Consider the following 23017-nt stretch of genomic DNA (forward strand, 5'->3'; position numbering starts at 1 on the left):
ATCAGGGACCAGACAAGGCTGCCCCCTTTCTCCTTATCTTTTCAATATTGTACTTGAGGTACTAGCTCGGGCAATTCGACAACATAAGGAGGTCAAAGGGATACAAATTGGAAAGGAAGAAGTCAAACTATCATTATTTGCAGACGACATGATCGTCTACCTAAGTGACCCAAAGAACTCCACTAGAGAGCTCCTACAGCTGATAAACAACTTCAGCAAAGTGGCAGGTTATAAAGTCAACTCAAGCAAATCAGTGGCCTTCCTATACTCAAAGGATAAGCAGTCTGAGAAAGAAATTAGGGAAATGACCCCCTTCACAATAGCCACAAACAGTATAAAGTATCTTGGGGTGACTCTTACCAAACATGTGAAAGATCTGTATGACAAGAACTTCAAGACTCTGAAGAAGGAAATGGAAGAAGACCTCAAAAAATGGGAAAACCTCCCATGCTCATGGATCGGTAGAATCAATATAGTTAAAATGGCCATTTTGCCTAAAGCACTATACAGATTCAATGCAATATCCATCAAAATCCCAACTCAATTCTTCACAGAGTTAGAAAGAGCAATTATCAAATTCATCTGGAACAACAAAAAACCCAGGATAGCTAAAACTATTCTCAGCAACAAAAGGAAATCTGGGGGAATCAGTATCCCTGACCTCAAGCAATACTACAGAGCAATAGTGTTAAAAACTGCATGGTATTGGTACAGTGACAGGCAGGAGGATCAATGGAACAGGATTGAAGATCCAGAAATGAACCCACACACCTATGGCCACTTGATCCTCGACAAAGAGGCTGAAAACATCCAATGGAAAAAAGATAGCCTTTTCAACAAATGGTGCTGGTTCAACTGGAGGTCAGCATGCAGAAGAATGCGAATTGATCCATCCTTGTCTCCTTGTACTAAGCTCAAATCCAAATGGATCAAGGACCTCCACATAAAGCCAGACACTCTGAAGCTAATAGAAAAAAAACTGGGGAAGACCCTTGAGGACATCGGTACAGGGAGAAAGTTTCTGAACAGAACACCAATAGCGTATGCTCTAAGAGCAAGAATTGACAAATGGGACCTCATAAAATTACAAAGTTTCTGTAAGGCAAAGGACACCATCAAGGGGACAAATCGGCAACCAACAAATTGGGAAAAGATCTTCACCAATCCTACATCAGATAGAGGGCTAATATCCAATATATATAAAGAACTCAAGAAGTTAGACTCCAGAAAACCAAACAACCCTATTAAAAAATGGGGTACAGAGTTAAACAAAGAATTCTCACCTGAAGAACTTCGGATGGCGGAGAAGCATCTTAAAAAATGCTCAACTTCATTAGTCATTAGGGAAATGCAAATCAAAACAACCCTAAGATTTCATCTTACACCAGTCAGAATGGCTAAGATTAAAAATTCAGGAGACAGCAGGTGTTGGAGAGGGTGTGGAGAAAGAGGAACACTCCTCCACTGCTGGTGGGGTTGCAAATTGGTACAACCACTCTGGAAATCAGTCTGGCGGTTCCTCCGAAAACTGGGCACCTTACTTCCAGAAGATCCTGCTATACCACTCCTGGGCATATACCCAGAAGACTCCCCACCATTTAATAAGGATACATGTTCTACTATGTTCATAGCAGCCCTATTTGTAATTGCCAGATGCTGGAAAGAACCCAGGTATCCCTCAACAGAAGAGTGGATGCAAAAAATGTGGTATATCTACACAATGGAGTACTATTCAGCCATTAGAAACAATGAATTCATGAAATTCTTAGGCAAATGGATGGAGCTAGAGAATATCATACTAAGTGAGGTAACCCAGACTCAAAAGGTGAATCATGGTATGCACTCACTAATAAGTGGATATTAACCCAGAAAACTGGAATTCCCAAAACATAATCCACACATCAAATGAGGTACAAGAAGAAAGGAGGAGTGGCCCCTGGTTCTGGAAAGACTCAGTGAAACAGTATTCAGCAAAACCAGAACGGGGAAGTGGGAAGGGGTGGGTGGGAGGACAGGGGAAGAGAAGGGGGCTTGCGGGACTTTTGGGGAGTGGGGGGGGCTAGAAAAGGGGAAATCATTTGAAATGTAAATAAATTATATCGAATAAAAAAAAAAAAAAAACCTGTAGGATCTTAACTTGGGGTCATGGTTCAGTTCCTGAGTCTGGGCCATGGCCCTGGCTGACCAGTCCTGAGGTCTATACTTAATAAATTCTCCATGCCTGACTGAAAAAAAAAAAAAAACAAAACTCAAGGGACCGTATGTGCTGGTGAGGATGTGGAGAAAGACAAACACTCATCCTTGCTGCTGGGAATGCAAAGTGGAAAAAGCACTCTGGAGATTCCTCTGAAAATTGGAAATAGTTCTACCTGAAGACCCAGCTATACTACTCCTGGGAATAAACCCAAAAGATACTCCATCAAACCAAAAGGACACATGGTCCACTATGTTTTTAGTATCCTTATTTGTAATAGTGAGAAGCTGGAAACAACCCAAATGTCCCTCAACCAAAGAATGGCTACAGAAATTGTGGTTCATTTACACAGTGGAATAGTATTTAGCTATTAAAATGAGATCATGAATTTTGCAGAAAAATGGATTTAACTAGAAAATATTCTGAATGAGGTAACCTATACCCAAAAGAATATGCATGGTATGTACTCACTGATAAGTGGGTACTAGACAAAGTACAGAATATCCAGGATACAACCTGTAGACCATAAGAAATTTTAAGCATGAAAGCCCAAGTGAGGATGCTTCAATACCATATAGGAGGGGAAACAAAATAATTATGGGAGGCAGAGGGAGGGAGGGAACTGGCTAGGAGATGGGAGGGGGGAAAGTGGAACAGGGTCCCGGAGGGTTGGGGGAACAGGGGAGAAATCTAGAGGACCAAGAGAAATTAATGGAAATATAAAACTTCTGTGGGTGGGAGGCTCGGGGAGCCTCTAAAAAGGCCCAGAACCATTGGAGGTGACTCTCAGGACTCAATGGGGGTGATCTTAGCCAAAATGCCCAACAATGGGGAGAGGGAACTTGAAGAGTCCACCTGCAATAGAGAGACAAGGACCCAAGTGGAGGGACAGAGTTACCAACCCACAGTCAAAATTACTGACCCAGACTTGTTCACATCTAAAAGGACAAAAATGGAGAAGAGACTGAAGGTAAGGCTCTCCAGTGATTGGCTCAACTTAGAACCTATTTCATGGGGGTGGGAAGGCACAAAGATCTGGCAGATCTTTTACTGATGCTATGATGTGTTTACAGACAGGATCCTATCACAGCTGTCCTCTGAGAGGCCATACCAGCAGCTGTCTGAGATTGATGCAGATACTTACACCAAAGCATTGGACCCGTATGGTTGAATTAGGAGAAGGATTGATTAAGTTGAAGGGCCACTCCACAGGAAGATGAGGAGTCTCAAGTAACCTGGAACCCCCAAAGGTCCCAAAGACTGCGCTACCAACCAGTTGGCATTCACAGGCTGGATCTGAGGTCATCAGCACATATATGGCATATATATGAGGTCTGGACTCAGTGGGAGAAGATGCACCTAATCATTGAGAGACTTGAGGTCCCAGGGAAGGGGGATACTTAGGAGGGTGATGGGGCACAGGGGTCACCCTCTTGGAGGCAAGGGGGGAATGAAGTGAGGAACTGAGGAGGTATGGGAGGGGAGTAAGGGCTGGAATATAGATAAATAAAATAAAAATGGAAACCTATAAAGTCAACTATACTGGGCCAATGGAGACTCACAGAAACTTAACCACCAACCAAAGAGCATGTAGGGGCTGGACCTAGGCCACCTACACTTTTGTAGCAGATGTGCAGCTTGATCTCATGTAGGTCCCCTAGCCAGCCATAGGGAGAGGGAGCTGTCTCTGAATGTTACCTGACATTGGAACCCCTTCCTATAACTTGACTGATTGGTTGGGCCTCAGTGGAAGAGAATGTGCTTATTCATGCCTCAACTGGATGTTTCAGGGTGGGGTGGTGCCCAGGAGTGGCTTCCCCTTCTTTGAGGAGAAGGAGAGGAGTCTGCAATTGGGACATAAAGTAAACAAATAAATTAATTAAAGAAAACTGGGGAAGGGGATAACATTTGATATGTAAATAAAGAAATTATCCAATAAAAATATTAATGAAAAATGATATTCTGCTGTTCTTGTAGATAGGAACCTAGCATAAGTGTCATCTGAGTGGCTTTTCCCAGCAGCTGATGAAAACAGATGCAGAGACCCACATTAGGCAGAATTTGGAAAATCCTATGGAGGAGGGGCTCGAAGTATTGAAGAAGGCAGTGATGTTGAGGACTCCACAAGAAAACCTATAGAATCGTCTAACCTGAGCCCAGAGGGACTCACTAAGATTAAACCACAAAGTAGAGAGCATGCATGGGTAGAACCTAGGTCCCCTACGCATATGTAACTGATATGAAGCTGGGTCTTCATGTGGGATCCCTAACATCAGGAGCAGGGGCTGTCTCTGACTCTTTTGCCTGTCTTTGGACCCCTTTCCCCAACTGGGCTGCCTTGTCTTGGCTCGATAGGAGAATATGGGCCTAGTACTAGTGCAAGTTGATATGCCAAGGCTGGTTGATAGCATGGGAGGGCTACTCTTCTGTGAGGAGAAAGGGAAGGGAGATGGGGAAGCGGATATGAGAGGATAGGACTGGGACTAAAGGAGAGAGGGGAAGCTGGGATCCTGACATCAAGTAAATTAATTAGTTAATGAAAGAAAAAAGGAAAATGGATCACTAATCATAGTTCTCCACAACAGATGAGGTAGTAATGAAAGAGTATGAACTGTTCCAGTGATTAATAAAATACCACAATTTGTTAAGATAGTAAATCAGTCCAGAGATCTAGAGAGTAGACCATATTTACCATGTCTGTGTTGAGGATTACTGAGAAGTCATGATGGTTGTGTGGCTTTGTCTGACTTCTTTAGTCAAAGCAATACGCAGCTCACCTTAAGTATATACAATGAAAAGAAGCTGTTTCACTGCTTCTTGGGGCAGGAGGAAAAGGATTTGTTGGTAGCCAGGGAAGAAAAATGAGTTGTATTAAATCAAACACTCCTTAAACCCTAGACTTCCTGGATTGGCAGAGCATCATCGAACTCTGGGCTACCCCCTTGGAATTCTAGACATTTCATGAAAGTTTAATAAATCCAAATATGCCAAATCAGGTGTCTCAGACAGTGGCTTGAAAACAAGTTGGGTCTCTCCAAGCTAGTTTGACTGTGTGACTGAGGTGACACAATGCAGTGTTTTTGGTTGGTCAGCCAGGCATTTGGATTTCAGTGTCCAGGGCAATGACAGGACATTCTTCTTGATGTAGCCCGTCTTTATGAAATTGTTCACATTGCCCTAAAAGAGTTGATCTGGCCCCTCATCACAGCCAGTGCAATTAAAGTGTCATTCAGACTCTCAGCTCTGGGCTTTAAAGGGCCTCAAATAAGACCCGAGGGCCCTTTAGGGAATGAGATAACATTGTTATTGGTGTGAAAAGGGGTGAGTGAGCAGAAGTTCAGGGTCTAACCCAGGGAAGATAAATTGTCTTGTGCTGAGCAGAGGCCTGCCATCTCCCAGGGATGTGGACTTTATATACAAAATCTGACTTGAGATTCATTAAACCATTCCCATCTTAGCAACTAGTGCCCACAAGGGTAGATCTGTGCAATCTCACGCTGCAGGAAGTCAATTCAAAATTGCAGGCCCGTGAAATGGACTAGTCTGACAGGAACACACAAACAACCAGGTCGTAGGCTTTGCCCCATGTCCCCCTAAAGTGTTTATTTAGGAGTGGAGGTCCATTAAGTGCTCTTCGATGGTCTTCTGATAACATCCCCACCTTTGGAGGGCCCACCAGAGATGGCTGGCTGCCCTCAAATGCGGTGGCTGACATTTTAGGATACACTTAGCTATGGGATTGTCCAATACTGTGCAGAGGACAGAAATCACACACTGTAGAGTTACTTCTGATAGCCCACACTTAGCACGGCATGACGGGATTGCAGGGCTTCCCATGAATATGGAATGTCTCTTTCTCCTGTGAGGATATTGTAAAACATAACCCAAGAGATCTGAAACTAGAGGGACCTACATTTGTCACAAGCTTCTGATTGTGTCAGAGACAAAACTATAATGTGATACATGGGTTTTTATCAGTAGTATAAACTTCAGCTGGGGACATAGCAACATAGAACAGAATGCTTGTCTAACATATAAGAGGACCGGTAGCAGTGGCTGCTCCAGCTGAAGGGCCATCAGCGGTGGAACCAAGGCGACACAGGGTCCAGTTAGGCCCTGCGCCCACGACCACTGACCTTCGCTGACCAGCTGGGCGGCAAGCAACTGCGGTTCTGCGGAGCCTTTCGCTGCACGGAAGCCACTTCAGAACTCGGCTGCCCGCCAGTCAGGAGAGACTCACCGCCATCTTGATCCCGGGCTCCAGAGATCGGTCAGACTGAGGTACACAAACATAATCCTAGGCCCAACACCGCAGGGGTCTGAGCCAGACGGGCGTTGGCCTGCACCCAGGCCCTGGGCTGTTCGAGTGGCCAGTGGGGCACCAACCCAGCCAGGAGTTTTTTTTTTTGCCCCGGCCGGTGCACGCGCCGCCATTTTGCCTACAGGAGCCAGAGTGCTCGGGAGGGCAGAGACTGCTAACAAGCGTAGCCTGAGGCTAACAAAACGGGGGTCTAGGCCCCAAAAGGCACAGGACTGACCCCAAGAACTGGGCGGCTTGGTGGGCCATCTGTGTGTCAACCAGCCCAGGAGGTTATTAGCACAACAGACTCTCCCGGTGCTTTCGCGGAGCGCGGACGCGCACGCCCGCCATCCGGGTCACCTGGCGGACCCAAATAACAGACATAGACCTAGGGGAACTTTGCTCGGACCTTGGCCTCCCAGGCGTTTGCCTGGACTCAGGGCCCAGGCGACAAGGCTAAACTAGTGTGCGCCAGCCCGGTTGGGGAAATCGGCTGCCCAGCGGAGTGAGCGGAGCACAGGGGAGGTCACAGCAACATTCACCTTCGGAGCTCCCTGGGGGTGCACACGGGTTCCACCTGGTCCACAGACACAATCTGGGGCAAGGCCTCAGGCAGAAGCCCCCAGCTCAACTCTCTCCGCTTCAGATCAGCCTGGGTGGCCGCCACATCTCCAGGTCCCTCAAGAGGCTAGTGGGGGCTTCCGGGCGGCCAGCTGGGAGAAGTCGCTGTGCTCCAATAAATCCTGCGAGCCCCAGCGGGAGCCTTCAGGTGCCTGCTTCGGGATCTGAACAGCCTGGACAACAGCACCCTGTCTATAGGCAGTGCAGAGTGTAAGCTGTGCACCAGAGGCCAACGGGGAAGGGGCAGCTTGCACTGGTGAGTCCAGCACTGACAAGACCAAGTAACACCAGTGAGAGCTAGATGGCAAAAGGCAAACGCAGAAACGTCACTAACAGAAATCAAGGCAATATGGCAACATCTGAACCAAATTCTCCTCTACCAGCAAGTCCTGGATACCCCATCACACCAGTAAAACAAGATTTGGATTTAAAATCACTGGTCATGATGCTGGTACAGGAACACATGAAGGACATTGAGGAGAAAATGGATCAAAAGTTAGAAGCCCTTGCAAGGGAAACACAAAAATCATTGAAAGAAATCCAGGAGAATACAAAAGCCAACAAGGAGGAAATGCAAAAAACACTTAAAGAAATACAGGAGAACTTTGCTCAACAGGCTGAGGTCATGAAAGACGAAACACAAAAATCTCTTAAAGAAATACAGGAGAACTTTGGTCAACAGGCTGAGCTCATGAAAGAGGAAACACAAAAATCTCTTAAAGAATTACAGGAAAACACAAACATGCAAGGGAAGGAGCTAAGCAAAACCATCCAGGATCTAAAATCAGAAGTAGAAACAACTAAGAAAACTCAAAGGGAGACAACTTTGGAGATAGAAAGCCTTGGGAAGAAATCAGGGGACAGAGATGCAAATATCAACAACAGAATACAAGAGATAGAAGAAAGAATCTCAGATGCTGAAGATTCCATAGAAACCATGGACTCAACAGTTAAAGAAAATGCAAAGTGCAAAAAGCTTGTAACCCAAAATATCCAGGAAATCCAGGACACAATGAGAAGACCAAACCTAAGGATTATAGGCATAGATGAGAGTGAAGATTTACAACTTAAAGGGCCAGCAAATATCTTCAATAAAATTATGGAAGAAAACTTCCCTAACCTAAAGAGAGAGATGCCCATGAATATACAAGAAGCCTACAGAACTCCAAACAGACTGGACCAGAACAGAAATACTTCCCGTCACATAATAATCAAAACACCAAATGTTCTAAACAAAGAAAGAATACTAAAGGCAGTAAGAGAAAAAGGCCAAGTAACATATAAAGGAAGACCTATCAGAATCACAGCAGACTTTTCACCTGAGACTATGAAGGCTAGAAGGTCCTGGGCAGATCTCATGCAGACTCTAAGAGAACACAAATGCCAACCAAAACTACTATATCCAGCAAAACTCTCAATCACCATAGATGGAGAAACTAAGATATTTCACGACAAAACCAAGTTCACCCAATATCTATCCACAAACCCGGCCCTAAAAAGGATAATAGGAGGACAACACCAATACAAGGAGGGAAACTCCACCCTGAAAAAAGCAAGATAGTAACCTTTCATCAAACCCAAAAGAAGTTAAGCAATCAAATTTAAAAAATAACGTCAAAAATGATAGGAAGTAACAATCACTATTCCTTAATATCTCTTAACATCAATGGACTCAATGCCCCAATAAAAAGACACAGACTAACTGACTGGATACGTAAACAGGACCCTACATTTTGCTGCTTACAGGAAACACACCTCAGGGTCAAAGACAAACACTACCTTAGAGTAAAAGGCTGGAAGACAATTTTACAAGCAAATGGTCTCAGGAAACAAGCTGGAGTAGCCATTTTAATATCAGATAAAATTGACTTTCAACCCAAAGTCATCAAAAGAGACTCTGAGGGACACTTCTTGCTGGTCAAAGGAAAAATACAACAAGAAGAACTCTCAATCCTGAACATCTATGCTCCAAATGCAAGGGCACCCTCTTTCATAAAAGAAACTTTATTAAAACTCAAAGCACACATTACACCTAACACAATAATTGTGGGTGACTTCAACACTGCACTTTCCTCAATGGACCGATCAGGAAAACAGAAACTAAACAAGGACACAATGAAACTAATTGAAGCTTTGGACCAATTAGACTTAACTGATATATATAGAACATTCTATCCTAAAACAAAAGAATATACCTTTTTTTCAGCACCTCATGGTACCTTCTCCAAAATCGACCATATAATTGGTCACAAGACAGACCTCAACAAATATAAAAAGATAGAACTAATCCCATGCCTCCTATCTGATCACTATGGAATAAAAGTGGTCTTCAATAGCAACAGAAACAACAGAAAACCCACATACACGTGGAAATTGAACAATACTCTACTCAATGACACCTTGGTCAAGGAAGAAATAAAGAAAGAAATTAAAGACTTTTTAGAACACAATGAAAATGAAAACACAACATACCCAAATCTATGGGACACAATGAAAGCAGTGCTAAGAGGAAAACTCATAGCCCTGAGTGCCTCCAAAAAGAAAATGGAGAGAGCATACATTACCAACTTAATGACACACCTGAAAGCCCTAGAACAAAAAGAAGCTATTTCACCCAGGAGGAGTAGAAGGCAGGAAATCATCAAACTCAGGGCCGAAATCAATCAAGTAGAAACAAAGAGAACCATACAAAAAATCAACAAAACTAGGAGCTGGTTCTTTGAGAAAATCAACAAGATAGATAAACCCTTAGCCAGACTGACCAAAGGGCACAGAGAAAGTATCCAAATTAACAAACTTAGAAATGAAAAGGGAGACATAACAACGGAAACTGAGGAAATCCAAAAAATCATCAGATCCTACTACAAGAGCCTGTACTCAACACAACTGGAGAATCTGGAGGAAATGGACAATTTCCTTGACAGATACCAAATACCAAAATTAAATCAGGACCAACTAGACCATCTAAACAGTCCCATAAAGCCTAAAGAAATAGAAGGAGTCATAGAAAGTCTTCCAACCAAAAAAAGCACAGGACCAGATGGTTTCAGTGCAGAATTCTACCAGACCTTCAAAGAAGAGTTAACACCAATACTCTTCAAACTATTCCACAAAATAGAAACAGAAGGAACACTACCCAATTCCTTCTACGAAGCCACAATTACGCTGATACCAAAGCCACACAAAGATCCAACAAAGAAAGAGAACTTCAGACCAATTTCCCTTATGAACATCGATGCAAAAATACTCAACAAAATTCTTGCCAACCGAATCCAAGAACACATCAAAACGATCATCCACCATGATCAAGTAGGCTTTATCCCGGGAATGCAGGGTTGGTTCAATATACGGAAATCCATCAATACAATCCACTACATAAACAAACTCAAAGAACAAAACCACATGGTCATTTCATTGGATGCTGAAAAAGCATTTGACAAAATTCAGCATCCTTTCATGCTTAAAGTCTTGGAGAGAACAGGAATTCAAGGCCCATACCTAAACATAGTAAAAGCAATATACAGCAAACCGGTAGCCAGCATCAAACTAAACGGAGAGAAACTTGAAGCAATCCCACTGAAATCAGGGACCAGACAAGGCTGCCCCCTTTCTCCTTATCTTTTCAATATTGTACTTGAGGTACTAGCTCGGGCAATTCGACAACATAAGGAGGTCAAAGGGATACAAATTGGAAAGGAGGAAGTCAAACTATCATTATTTGCAGACGACATGATCGTCTACCTAAGTGACCCAAAGAACTCCACTAGAGAGCTCCTACAGCTGATAAACAACTTCAGCAAAGTGGCAGGTTACAAAATCAACTCAAGCAAATCAGTGGCCTTCCTATACTCAAAGGATAAGCAGGCTGAGAAAGAAATTAGGGAAATGACCCCCTTCACAATAGCCACAAACAGTATAAAGTATCTTGGGGTGACTCTTACCAAACATGCGAAAGATCTGTATGGCAAGAACTTCAAGACTCTGAAGAAGGAAATGGAAGAAGACCTCAAAAAATGGGAAAACCTCCCATGCTCATGGATCGGTAGAATCAATATAGTTAAAATGGCCATTTTGCCTAAAGCACTATACAGATTCAATGCAATACCCATCAAAATCCCAACTCAATTCTTCACAGAGTTAGAAAGAGCAATTATCAAATTCATCTGGAACAACAAAAAACCCAGGATAGCTAAAACTATTCTCAGCAACAAAAGAAAATCTGGGGGAATCAGTATCCCTGACCTCAAGCAATACTACAGAGCAATAGTGTTAAAAACTGCATGGTATTGGTACAGTGACAGGCAGGAGGATCAATGGAACAGGATTGAAGATCCAGAAATGAACCCACACACCTATGGCCACTTGATCCTCGACAAAGAAGCTGAAAACATCCAATGGAAAAAAGATAGCCTTTTCAACAAATGGTGCTGGTTCAACTGGAGGTCAGCATGCAGAAGAATGCGAATTGATCCATCCTTGTCTCCTTGTACTAAGCTCAAATCCAAATGGATCAAGGACCTCCACATAAAGCCAGACACTCTGAAGCTAATAGAAAAGAAACTGGGGAAGACCCTTGAGGACATCGGTACAGGGAGAAAGTTTCTGAACAGAACACCAATAGCGTATGCTCTAAGAGCAAGAATTGACAAATGGGACCTCATAAGGTTACAGAGTTTCTGTAAGGCAAAGGACACCATCAAGAGGACAGATCGGCAACCAACAAATTGGGAAAAGATCTTCACCAATCCTACATCAGATAGAGGGCTAATATCCAATATATATAAAGAACTCAAGAAGTTAGACTCCAGAAAACCGAACAACCCTATTAAAAAATGGGGTACAGAGTTAAACAAAGAATTCTCACCTGAAGAACTTCGGATGGCGGAGAAGCATCTTAAAAAATGCTCCACTTCATTAGTCATTAGGGAAATGCAAATCAAAACAACCCTAAGATTTCATCTTACACCAGTCAGAATGGCTAAGATTAAAAATTCAGGAGACAGCAGGTGTTGGAGAGGGTGCGGAGAAAGAGGAACACTCCTCCACTGCTGGTGGGGTTGCAAATTGGTACAACCACTCTGGAAAGCAGTCTGGCGGTTCCTCCGAAAACTGGGCACCTCACTTCCAGAAGATCCTGCTATACCACTCCTGGGCATATACCCAGAGGATTCCCCACCATGTAATAAGGATACATGCTCTACTATGTTCATAGCAGCCCTATTTATAATTGCCAGATGCTGGAAAGAACCCAGGTATCCCTCAACAGAAGAGTGGATACAAAAAATGTGGTATATCTACACAATGGAGTACTATTCAGCCATTAGAAACAATGAATTCATGAAATTCTTAGGCAAATGGATGGAGCTAGAGAACATCATACTAAGTGAGGTAACCCAGACTCAAAAGGTGAATCATGGTATGCACTCACTAATAAGTGGTTATTAACCTAGAAAACTGGAATACCCAAAACATAATCCACACATCAAATGAGATACAAGAAGAAAGCAGGAGTGGTCCCTGGTTCTGGAAAGACTCAGTGAAACAGTATTTGGCAAAACCAGAACGGGGAACTGGGAAGGGGTGGGAGGGAGGACAGGGGAAGAGAAGGGGGCTTACGGGACTTTCGGGGAGTGGGGGGGGGGCTAGAAAAGGGGAAATCATTTGAAATGTAAATAAATTATATCAAAAAAAAAAACATATAAGAGGACCTCACTTCAATCCCAAGTACTACACAAGGAATAGCATAAACTAGCAAAAATAGCTTATACGACAAAATTATCAGCTCTTTCTCTTTCAGTTCCAGGCACTGCAGGAGCTACAGGTTACCATGCAGACATCACCAAGTCCAAGAACCACACCACACACAACTAGTCCGACAATTGGCACAGAAATGGCATCAAGAAACCCCGGTCACAAAGATATGAATCTCTTAAGGGGGTTGACCCCAAGTTCCTGAGGAACATGTGCTTTGCTAAGAAGCACAATGAAAAAGGCCTGAAGAAGATGCAGGCCAACAATGCAAAGGCAGTGAGTGTGCGCACAGAGGCCATCAAGGCCCTTGTGAAGCCTCAGGCCATCAAGTCCAAGATGCCAAAGGGCCCAGGTGCAAACTGAGCCACCTGGCTTTCATGGCTCACCCAAAGCTTGGGAAGACGATTCAAAGATACATGGCCAAGTGTTCTGCCAACCAAAGCCCAAGGTTCAAATCAAGGAAGAGGTCAAAGCTCTCGCTAAGGCCCAGGCTTCAGCTCCAGCTCAGGCTCCCAAAGGTGCCCAGGCCCCCATGAAGGCTTCATAGAAACGGCTCTGGACCTGTGTCTTATGCTGTTTTTTACAAATAAACTTGAGGCAAGATCTGTTAAGAATGTTTTAAAAATAAAACAAATAGTGCAAAATTGGAGAGATCTGGAAACAATGTAATTTACCTTATTAAACTTTTTCCCCCTTAGGAGCCAAGTCTCCAAAATTTAGAAAAGTGATTTTAGCTTTAAAGACTATAGTCTACCCCTAACTCTTACCAGTTAGTTCCCTCCTCCAGTGCTTTCTTTATACTAACCTTGCCTTTGTGCCTTTGATCATCATCTAGAGCCACCCACAGGGCTAAAATGACTTCTCTTTTCTTTTTCATACATTCATTCTTTTTATTAATAATAACCAGGAACCTGAACCTGCCCTGGTGCTTTAGATGCAGCAATAAGCAACTCTGAAAATCCTCTGCCCTGGACTTTATAAGCTAAGGTTAGGGTGGGAAGGTGACAGGTGACATGAAAGTAGACTAATGAGACCATTCCTTTTTGAGTGCCATTTATTACGTAAGGACGTGAGGACGTAAGGTGATGGCAACCAGAGTCACGGTGGAGAGATTTAACCTAGGATCTGAAGGAAGGCCTCTTAGGAGCGAGCAATGATTAGAATGATGAGGAGAACCCTTGGCCTGGAGGTAAATGTTCCATTTGGAGAGGTGGCAGGTCCTTTGGCAAGAGAAGCTGAGAGACAGCAGAAGTCTAGAAATCATAGAAGGAAAAATATATGGGGTATATATAGGAGATAATGTCAAAGAACTACAAACAGCTACAATCAAGGCTCCAAAGGTCATGGTAAAAGTTCTATGTCAAAGATGCAATGGATAGCCTTGAGTGTTTAAGCAGGGCTGAAATGATCAGATATGAACACATCATTTGATTGAAATCTCTTGAGTTCAAATGTAGCTAGAACTATGAGACATTTGCTGGTAGAATGAACCAGTCCTGGGGTTCCAGCTTCATGGTACTAACATAATTCAGTTAGGGCACATGTTTTTCTTTGTCACTTATGGGAAGACACAGAATAATAGGAGTCGTGAGAGACCCAGAATAGTAGGAGTCGTGACTGAGTTGTCCCTGCTTCTCACAGTGCTTTGCACACAGTGCCTTGTCAGTAAATGTTTACTTCACTGGTCTTAATTATGAGCTTCAGGAGGTTAGTAACATTTGCCCAGTTTACTTTGTAAAGTGCCAGCCGGCCCTTAATAAAGACCCTTTGATGATGCGTTGGGCTCTAGGAGCCCTGGTTCAAATGGATCATGCCACAGGTGGCTCCTACCAAGACAGAAGCTAATCAAGGTTAACATGACCAAAAGAATTTATTCAAATGACTTCTCCTTGGTCAAGTAGTTTCTTGCAATGACTTTAGCACATTGCTCAAAGGTGTCAGTGTTCAGGCAATGAAACCAAGATGAAAAATCCACACTCCATCTTGCTTGTCCAGAAATAACGTATGCTTTTTTTTCATGGCTGCTTCCCCAACTTTAGAATTAAACATTACATTCCTGGGAGTGCGATTTCAGCTTCTTTACGTTTATGACACAAATGGAGCCGTCCGTCCTCCCTCTGGTCTATAAAGGTGAGACTCATTAGAAGGAGGAAATTTCCTTTATCATTAATAGGCCTCACTCACATGATAAAAACCCGTCTCTACGCCTGCCTCCTTCGAAAACTCCGATTCTCATTTTAAGCAGTTCCCACATAGACTATTTATCTTCCGCAGTTTCTCAACTCTCAATGGCACCATTATATCCTTTATTTGGTATCATAAAACATTGAGAATAAAAAAGAAGCAAATTAATCCTCCCAAGGGGAAAAGGAAGACAGACCCTGCCAGCTTTTAAACTGTAGGGCTGGACTGGCCTCAAGACAGTTTTCTTTTTCAACAGCTTAGCCGGTGGCGGGGTGGAAATGAATGGTTCTGACAGAGAGCCCTGAAATGAAATGCAGAGCTATGCAAACGTGTTAAAGACTCACATCTCCAAATAAAACCTGTTGAAAGCCCAAGAAATAAACAATGCAGGCTGGAATGGGAGCCTTTGGAAGCTCCAAAATGGGTCACTCTGCTTTTATTATTCACCGTGAAAAAAATAGCTTCCGCCATGATGCGAAAACCACAGTTTCCTTTATCTGTGGACCACGCCAGACTAAAAACATTCAGAGAAGGACAGTGGCTGGGAGAGCTGAGTGCTGTGAAGAGACAAGTCCAGGATCCTGTCTCAGATGCTGGCTAGCTACATGCAGTTGCATAAGTCACTTAACCTCAGCATGACTTCTGTCCCATCATCAGCCTGGAATTAAGGAGTTGGCCTTTCCTCTTGGGCTGTGATCTGGGCTTCCTGGCTGCCAGTTAAAGAGTATGCTTTTGCCCATTGCAATTTGCTCTAAGGAGTCTCAAGGTTGTTGTGAAAACAAACGCTAAAAGTCAGTTAACAAACTGGTTGCCATCAGATCAGCCAATGAGGAAACAAGCCCAGAGAATGCCTCACAAAGTGAATCTCCAGGCTTGGGCTTCTGGAAAAAGAATGTACAGCTAATAAAGCGTTTAGTTTTTAAAATATAATTGAATTTTATTACTGTTTAACTTGTAAGTACAGTTCATGGATAGTGGGTGGATATTGGTTTCTCATAAAATATAATGAAAATTATCAATTTGCAACTGTGACAATCGGAAGGCTCCTGCTGATGACGTGGTCTAGCACATTTGTTTTTCTGGGAAGACACTTGTAGATGCTGAAGTCTGAGTAACGCACGCACCTCTGCTCCTGGATGCATACACACTCCAAAGTTCTTGCCAGCTTTGAAATTGGACTTGGACCGTGGTTGAATTAATTTAATGGATTGGACATGGATCTTCCAAGAAAGCTGAGAATACTGGAAGCTTTGCCTAGCTGTCAATTTGATGGGAGGTGGGAGAGATAAAGTGTTATGGTGATGATGTCTTTTATTGAAAAATGTGTTACAAATGTCACAAGAAGCATCATTTAGAAAAATGATGGGCATATTGATAACTGCAATGTCCGAATCAAAAAACTTGCAAATTTTTGTTTCAGTCTTTTCGTCTCTTCTTCTCTCCCTTCTTTCCTTTATCCCTCCTCCCTCCCTTTTCTGTCTTTCCTTTTTGTTCCTTTCTTACATCTTACCAGTTGTTTAACTGAAGAGCCATTCTGGAGAGAAAGTTGTGCAAGTCTAGGCTCTAGTGAACTAAAGTTGAGAGAAAAAAAAAAAAACCAAGAAAGCAGAGGGGAATGTGAGGGAGACAGGAAAGATTTACTCTGACTTGCTAATTTTCAGAAGGAAATTAGTAAAATTGATTCCAGCAAAAACTCTAAGTGGACAAATAGAAGAAAAACAGATCAAGAGTTGTGAATATGCTGGGCAGCTAGCAAGTTCTTAGAGAAATCTTTCCCTGAGGGAGAAATAAATATTTAGGAGAAATCACTAACTGTAGGGGTCGTTAAAGTAAGGATCACTCATAGGATGGAAGCAAACGCTCCTGTCAGCCAAGTATTAATCCAAAGTCCTAGACTCGGTGGCAGTAACATGATTAGTTATTGTGGGTTCTGGAAGAAAGTATGACCTATGGCTATAAAGCCATGGAAATATGTATTTTTAAGTACTATAAAAGCCATGGGCAACGACTTTTCTTTTCATCCTGGGGGCTAGAAATAATACACCTGCAAGGACAGATGAATGGCAGAATGTTGGCCTTCAATGGGGCATTAAACATTCTGTGCCGCATTTATGGGGTTTTCCTGTCATTAATTCTAGGTAAAACAAACTCTAAAAAATCTTTTGTTGTGCTTTTAGACAATGTTTATTTTTCACCAACTTGTTTTTCTTCCTCCTCCCCTCCCAGCTAGCTTCTCATTATCTATTATGTTTTCTTGTGTCCATTACACTCATGGCAAATTTGCTCACTGGCTACCTCTGGCTCACTCCTTTTCTTTTCTATTCTTTGTCCCTACCTCGGCACTCTGTCTTTTGGACTGGTTGCACGTGTTTGGATCAATGGCAGGGTCAGATGTGGTTGATTTGGCTGGCAAAAGTTTTTGCGGTTTGGTTGTGGCGCCCCAGCATTGGCCTGGTCTTTGTTGGCTTGGTCTTCATTGACCTGTCCAGAAACTACAAAGATTGGAGCGACCTGAATCCCTCTGTTACTAGGGTTTCCAGTTTACAATTGATCATGATGGCAAAGACTTGTACTTCTTTGTAGTTTGATTTGTGGACTTCCTTCTTAATTTTGTCTGCTCCTGTTGGAAAAAAAAAAGGAAAGGACCCCTCTGAAAGGATAACACATATGTTTTCCTGTTTTGAATTTTGTCAAATGTGTAATGAAGGGACAAAGGATGGTATTTGGGGAGAAGCAAGCTGCAAACCTTAAAATACCTGGCCTGTGGGTCTCCTTTCATATCCTACCATCCAGATAGTGCTATGTGAGGGTGAAAGAGCCTTGGAGCTCGCTGACAGTCGTTGATCACAATACCTGCTCTGCCTCCCGAGATCTGTATCTACTGAATTATTTATTTTCTGGAGACAGTTTAAAATGCTGTTCATCAACAGCTGTGTTGCTGAAACTTCACCTGCAGCTTGCCTTCTACCTTCCTATACTATAGCTCCTTCAATGATCATGAGCAACTAGTAGACAGGAGGATGTAGTAAGGGGAAAGTCAGATAGGAACACATGTCTTTCTTTCTTTCTATTAGGGAGTATTAAGCCTATGAGAGAATTCAGTATTCAATGAAAAAAAGCCCACTGTCTATATGAAGAAAATGTCTCCTAGATCTCATTGCCACTTTTGATGTCGGCTCCCCATGACCAGTCCTCAGTTTCTGAGTGTCTTCAAGCCATGGCCTTTCTATTTGAGAGTCCTCACAGGTAGCAGAATGAAATATTGTGAGTTATCATCAAATGTTTGCTGATATAATGAGTATAATTAAATTAATGAATTAACTAGCATAGGCAGTTAATACAGTATAAGGCTTTTCAGCGTATTTTGAAAAACTCTACACACAAATTAAAATTAAATCAGAATACTAGGAAGTATATGTACAAAAGACAATATGAGCAACCTTACACTAGATAGAGGAATAGGCAACATTTGTTCTCACTGTTCTAAGACAGCAAACAGCATACCCTGCATTGATAGATTGTTGTGGTCAACTATCATCTTCGTATTGCTGGCAACAGTGTTTTTGGTGCACACCACTGCATATTGACAATGTGTATCATAACTCATAAAGCACTCATATACTTTGATATAATAATCTTATTACTGTGAACTTATTCAAAGGAATTATTCAAGGTAAAGGTGTAGGTATCTATAGTTTGCCATAGGCCTATGCATTATTATTACTGAGCAAAGTTGAAAACCTCATAGCCAATAAAAAAAGAACCAGATACAACCTTAAACAAACATATGTGTGAAATATACAGCTACTATAGAATGTATTTAGGAAGTTTCTAAAGAAATGAATATTGATTTCGAGGTTTAAATACACTATCCAAAGATAGAATACTTTCATCACTTGGTAGTAACACTAGATAGAGGAAAGTGGGTGGAGTAAGAAAGTTAAAATTCTAGGGGTGGGGTGAGGGCATTTGTCTGGCCGGGACCTTACTCTTCTTTATCCTTATAGTCTTTGTATTCTCAAAGGGCATTTTTTACCAACTTTTTAGCCTGGTGTCTAGAGTGTGAAAAACCTAGGGTATATTAGTTAGCACTAGGTTGCTGTAACAAAATAACTGAGATTATCAAGCCAATAAGGAAAAAAAAAAAACATTTGAGGTTTGGCTTGAGTTTCAGCACTTCCAGTCCTGGTCATTTGGATTTGTCACTTTGGGTCTGTGTCAGCTCAGCACATCATGGTGGAAACATGATAGAGATGGTATATATATATATATATATATATATATATATATATATGTATATATATACAAATATAAAATCATTCAGGAGGGAAAGAGAAGAGAGAGAGACAGAGAGAGAGGCAGAGAGAGAATACAAAAAGGAGGAGGGTATGGGGAATGGGGGATGGAGCCCAAGTATCTCATTCCAATTTCCTTCTTCTAAGATCAGTTTTAAAGATTCCAGCACTTCCCACTATTTCAAAGTCCAATATTCAGAGGTTTTGAACCTGATAAGTAGCTAAGTCAGCCCTCATTGGCTTTGAGTATAGAGATATTGTGATGGGCCCTCAATAAGTTTCCTCCCAAATGTCCTAACCCCTATGCCTCACTCTCAAATTGAAAGTTAAGTATCTTCAACAAGATTTTGCTTCTGAGCATGTGATCATTCCACAGTGGAGTGTGCCTGTGAACAGGCTGTAAATATTTTCTGTTTGGCAAATGCTTCTTCAATCTCTTCCGGATCTCATGCTTGCTCCCAATCCCCTTTCTTTTCTGTGTTCTCTCTGAAGCCTTGCTGGTCCTTCCAGGTAGACAAAGACATGGTCTCAGATGTGTCCAAGGGGGCTTAACGATGCTGCTGGCCACTGTGTATACCTACAGCTGGCAAGTGAAGAGGAAATCTTGTGATTTTAAGAACAGAGTTGAGCATGAACTCAGGCTCCACGCCTTATTTCTGGTCTGCTTGACTAGACTAATTCTTCCTGTTTCTACACCCCTGCCTTTCTTACCTGGTGGAGCAGCTAGGCTAGTGGTGGTGTCAGGAGGAAAGGACTGATCTCTACCTCATACAAGTGCATGCTCAGTATTTCCTCATCAATCTTGGCATGATTGGTTCTGCCATATTTGTGGCAGGCACTGTACTGATTCCTTCTCGCTACCTGATAGGATCAACTGAAAGGAAGATTTATTCTGATTCACTGTCCATCATAATGGGGGAGGTTTGGTGGAACTCATCATGGTGGGCACATGGGGCTTGCTTGATATATATTATTAGATCAGCAGGCAGATTGCTCAGACCAGAGCCAAAAACAGCTATTGCTTTCTATGACAGATGCACTTACATGTCTTACAGGTTCACAACCTTCCAAACAGCACCACCAGCTGGGAACCAGACACAGATAGATAAACCAATGTTAGGCATTTTACTATTCACATGTTCAAATCTGCATTGTTTTCAACAGCCAGCAAACACTTCCCAGAAAAAGCACAGTTCAATGTCTGGCCTGGGGAGGCAAACACTGAACTGTATAAGGCTAAGGCTTCTACTTCCTAGCTGGGCTGAGGGAGGTGACTGGCACTATGGTCTGGTTTTCTCATCCGTCAAATGGAGATAATCATAGTTTCTGCTCCCACAGGGATGCTAGGGGTTTCCATAAGGACCTGGCATTGGTAAGCCCTCATTAGGGGTGGCTATTATTAGTAGGTGTTTGGGAACTGCTTATTGAGAGGCCAATGAATAGGTTTTAGTGTGTGATAGTTTGAGGAGGCCTGGCTCATGTGAAGGTGTTTATTTGGTTCAGGATGACTGCTTCTTGATCTATCTATAATTAGTTTATAGGATGTTGAGAGGAAATACTTTCTGTGATGCTTAGTGTCCTGAAAACCTGCAGGGGAATGTTCCCCATGCTTCCCACACCAAAGTGGAAATTGTTTTGTGGGTTTTAGTAATATGGCTGAATTCCACCATAGTAGTTGGTAGAAAGTACAGATTTTCCTGTAAGCTGTGACCATAAGCAGTTGGTCTGGTCTAAGGAATGTTTGGAGGTCTTCTCTCAGCTCTTATTTTTTCCATGCTAAAGGAATCCAGGTTGTTTCTGGTCTTGTGTGACAGAGATTCAAGGAGATGATGAATCTTACCTATGCCCAGCCATTCCCCACCCCAATCTCCCATCTCCATTCATCTTCCAGAACAATCCTGAGCCCATAGCCTTGCCCAGTAAAGGGCTATAAATGGATTCTTAAATAATGAAGATTTTTCTTCTTTTTACCTTGTGCCATTTCATGTATATTATTTTGAAGATGTCATTTTGACTGCCTCCGCTGAGTGCTTTTTGCCATGTGTCCTAGTATTGCATCTCACAACAGCCCCATCAGTGATGACTTCATTCCTGTTCCTGGTGCACCTGAGGCATAGGAGTGTCTCAGGGTGGAGGTACTTGCCAATGGTATATGACAGACTTGGGTTTGAGTCTTGGCTTCTTTATACTTCCTGGAATCCATGAATAAGCATTGGTGACAAAGAGCTTTAAGGTGAATGAAGTTTTACAGGAAGTCTTAGGAGGCAACTTACCCAGGATGTTGAAAACTACCTTTGCCCTTCCCTCCCTCCCTCCCTCCCTCCCTCTCTTCCTCCCTCCCTCCCCTCTCCCTCCCTCTCTCCCTCCCTCCCACTCTCCCACCCTCTCCCAACACTTACTCATTCAAGGCCACTGCAGCCCTCCATGTGCACAGTCCAGTTCCCTGGGTACTCTCCCTCTGTAGCGTACTTCTCCAATCATTGCTTACCTGCTTATGTCTTTAGCTAAAATGATTACCACAGGAGCAGGGCTTCCTCTAATCGTTCAGAATTGAGAGCTTACCTCATCCTATAAGGGAGACCTACAAGAAATGTTTGTGAAAAGAATGAAATAATGTGCCCCATGCTGGGTGACATCAGAGGCATGCATACATAGTAAAAGATGAAAATGTGTCCGCCTAACCAAGCCTTTCTACCTGGCAAACAAAAAGGTTACTACTCTTCAGGATCCATTCTGATCGGCTAGAAAGTCAAATATGATGGATGTTAAAGTCCTTGATGACTGCACATGTTGATTAGTGTTTATTCACTAACTCAGTCTCTCTGTTAAACAGTGGTTACTACTTCAAACAGTTACCGAGTACTGTGCAAGTTGCTGATGACACAGTTGTGTACAAAGAGCTTATGGTTTAGTAGAGAAGAATGCTAGTCTCTCTTTGCCAGTACCTCCCAGGAAGTGCATATACACCATCTGTGGTCTCCATAATGACTTTGAAGGTCATTGTTGTGTATGAAAGCGTTCCAGAATGTTAAGTGGCCTAACTAAGGCCACACAGCTTGGAAGTAGCAGAAGTGGGACTTCTATGTAACATTGATTAGATTCTTGCATTCAGTGAGAATGATCTAAGAATGTACTGCTTTAAAGGGACAGCATATTTGTGAAACATGAGGTTATTAAGTATATGATTTGCTTGCTAGGGTGCTTCACAGAATCGTAAAACCGCAATACAACAAGTAAGGAGGTGTGGATGCAAAGGGTAAAATGCAAACCAGCTGCATCTGGACATGTCCTTCCATTAGGTCACCTGGTGACAGTCTGAATGGAAATAGGAGATCCCTGGATGGGGACTGTTGGATAGAGAGTTTCCCAGGCAAGGAAAAATTCTCTCACATATATTTTATTCCTTATTTCAAAGGGGAAGGGGTCAAATATAAAGTTTTGAGGATTATGTAGCTGAAAATCCTTATCTTTCTTCAGTGGCTCATTGGTGCTGATGTTGAGTGATGCTATTTCCTTTGACTGCACACCAAGGACTTTTTGGGAAAAGATAATTTGCATGTAGACAACCTTTACCATGGCAAATGAAACCTGGACAAAAATAAGTAGCCAGCATTAAGAAGATTCAGCTTTCATTGTTTTTCAAGTCAGGATAGTGTCTCTTGGAAAGCTGGG

At 42.6% G+C, this 23017-nt stretch overlaps 1 pseudogene; it reads left to right on the plus strand.

The window, feature by feature from the left end:
- The window catches only part of LOC127696765 (60S ribosomal protein L29-like), a 168501-nt pseudogene extending 155088 nt beyond the window's left edge, over positions 1-13413 (plus strand).
- The last annotated feature ends 9604 nt before the right edge of the window (positions 13414-23017 follow it).

The sequence above is a fragment of the Apodemus sylvaticus genome, chromosome 11 (assembly GCF_947179515.1).
Source record: "Apodemus sylvaticus chromosome 11, mApoSyl1.1, whole genome shotgun sequence".
Lineage (NCBI taxonomy): Eukaryota > Metazoa > Chordata > Mammalia > Rodentia > Muridae > Apodemus > Apodemus sylvaticus.